The sequence below is a fragment of the Octopus bimaculoides genome, chromosome 9 (genome assembly GCF_001194135.2).
Source record: "Octopus bimaculoides isolate UCB-OBI-ISO-001 chromosome 9, ASM119413v2, whole genome shotgun sequence".
Classification (NCBI taxonomy): domain Eukaryota; kingdom Metazoa; phylum Mollusca; class Cephalopoda; order Octopoda; family Octopodidae; genus Octopus; species Octopus bimaculoides.
Window position 1 is genome coordinate 70,001,804 of NC_068989.1, and position 2,689 is coordinate 70,004,492.

At 29.0% G+C, this 2,689-nt stretch overlaps 2 protein-coding genes across 7 annotated transcripts in view; one reads left to right on the forward strand and one right to left on the reverse strand.

Moving 5' to 3' along the window:
• The window catches only part of LOC106881649 (transient receptor potential cation channel subfamily M member 3), a 662,626-nt gene that overhangs the window by 623,392 nt on the left and 36,545 nt on the right, over positions 1-2,689 (forward strand). The gene's annotated exons all lie outside the window — the stretch shown is intronic.
• LOC106881650 (probable G-protein coupled receptor 139) overlaps positions 1-2,689 on the reverse strand; it is a 25,046-nt gene that overhangs the window by 21,765 nt on the left and 592 nt on the right. Inside the window, exon 1 of one of the 2 annotated variants that reach the window (XM_014932115.2) lies at positions 2,461-2,572. The exons of the other annotated variant lie outside the window; for it this stretch is intronic. The gene's annotated coding sequence lies outside the window, so the exon portion shown is untranslated. Of the gene's footprint in view, positions 1-2,460; positions 2,573-2,689 lie in introns of those variants that run through there. 2 annotated transcript variants of the gene reach the window in all.

Genomic DNA, 2,689 nt, shown 5'->3' on the forward strand with positions numbered 1-2,689 from the left:
ATATATAAAAGAATAAAATATGTTAACATCCACTTTTTGCTTTCCCATGCTTGCATGGGTCTGGGTCAAACAGAATTTGTTGGGGTGGATATCTATCTATCTATCTATCTATCTATCTATCTATCTATCTATCTATCTATCTATCTATCTCTATATATATATATCCCATGCTAGCATGGAGAATGGATGTTAAATGATGATGATGCATTTGTGTGTAAGGCCAATTACATATAGAATGGACAATCTTATAACAGACTTAATTGAATTTTATCATCTTTGTGAATGTTTTCAGAAATAGCTAGTGGACTCTGATTATTGAAAAGTTCTATATTTGGATATTTGCTGTTAGGGTGTGTTATAAGTAATTTCAAGAGAGGGGCTAAGTCAATTTACCCCTCAACTCAACTGGTACTTATTTTATCAACCCCCTTAAGGATGAAAGGCAAAGTCAGTCTCAGTGGCATTTGAACTCAGAATGTAGACAGATGAAATGTCACTAGGCATTTTACCTGGCGTAGTAACAGTTCTGCCAACTAACTGGCATTTTTTTTTTTCTTTGTAAAGATATTAAGGTGTGATTTTGTAATTTGAGCTTGACTTGGCTGATATTTCTAGCAGACTTTAGATGAGGCATATTGCTTGTCTCGACAATATTGTTATAAAAGTGATATCACTCATTTGTGTGCCTCATGTTGTTTTTTTGTTTTTTTTATATACAACTGTAAAATAATTGTTTAACACTTTATAGAAATATTGAAATTAATTCAATGGAATTTGCTTTTATTCATTTATTTTTTTGTAACTTTCAATTTAAACGTGGGCTTTATGATAGTATTTTTAGCTTATCCATTTCCTCTTAAATAATTTATATAGGAAAAAGACTTGTGTCTGCATCAGTCTAGTTTTGACAAACTTAATTCAGCCACATTTGACTGTTTTTAAAAGGTAAAAGTAATCAATTATTAATGTCTTCTATCCATAAATAAATACAAAGTTAGTTAGAAAAAAAAAGTCTGGAATTAAAATATTAGTTTTGGTGAGTTTGTGGCATTAATGATGGAATCAGCATAATAGAAGCTTGAAAAGCCTTTAGTATGAGCCTTGATGTATGTTAATTTACTTAACTGAGGAAAATATTCTATAACTGCTAATTTTGTTCAACCAGACTCTCTATATATATCTCATTCATTAAGATAGTGAAGTTTTATTATTCAGTTTATTTTAAAATTTATTGAGAATTTTTTGTTGTTCTGTTTTTATACATACCAAAGTATATTTCCTTTGCATTAATTCATTGATGTTCACATACATCAGTGATTGTCTTGTTATCCATAAAATAAGTTATAGTTTATAACACAAACATTAGGTACCCTAAATGATTGGAGCACAGCATAATAGGAATGAACAAAATCAGTGTGGAATTTTATAACAGATTATACATTTAAATTTAACTAAATAAAAAAAATAAAACTCTACTTGTTTTTATTTGCTTTTTTTTTATTTTCTGCCTGTAAATTTCTCCTTTATAAACTTTAAAAGATCTTCGATTAATGAATATTATTAGAAAATGTAGTTATGCTCGTCTAAATTATAGCTGAAAATTGCTTAAAGTCACAAAGTAAGCATAACAACTCTTTAGCAAATCTGATAACAGTTTAACCTTATATGTTTGTGTGTGTACACACACACACACGCACGCACACACACACATATATATATATATACACACACATACATACTCATATATACACACACACATATATGTATATATATATATATATATATATATATATATACACACACACACACACACACACACACACACACACACACACATATACATACATAAATATACACATATATATACACACACATACATACTCATGCCAGCATGAAAAGCAGACGTTAAACAATGACATATATACATATATATATGTACACATGCATATAGACACATGTATGATATATATGTATATATATCATCATCATCGTTTAACGTCCGCTTTCCATGCTAGCATGGGTTGGACGATTTGACTGAGGATGGTGAAACCGGATGGCAACACCAGGCTCCAGACACACACACATATACACCCACATATATGTACACACACAGACATATACACACACACATACATATATGTACATACGCACACACATACACATATATATGATATAAAATCAATCACATCCCTGCTATAAGTTAGTGTCTATTCAAGAAACAAATTCTCCAGCAGTTATACATGCTTTTTTTCTTACACACTAGCGTAGTGTAAGTTGGATATTTCACCTTACATTTTTTAAGAATTTAATTAGGGGGTGATGATGATGACAACAGTAATGTAAGAAAGAAAAGAAAACAAAATGAAAACTATATCAACTAAAAAACAATAATAAATAGAGGGAAAAAATTAAACTTGATTACCAGAGAATGAATGTAGAAATAACTTTTACATCACTTACCATGGTATCCGAGGATTTTTTTTTTTTGATTTTTTTTACTGTCTATAGATCTCATTTATGAGGGAGAGTTTTGTTATTTTGTTTATGTGTGTGTATTCTTTCTTTTTTTCTGTGAAGAATAAGTTATTTCCATCAACAAAAGATCAAATATCTATAAAAGAAAGAGCCATCATAACTTGTAATTTATATATATATATATATATATATAAATATATATAAATGTTCATTA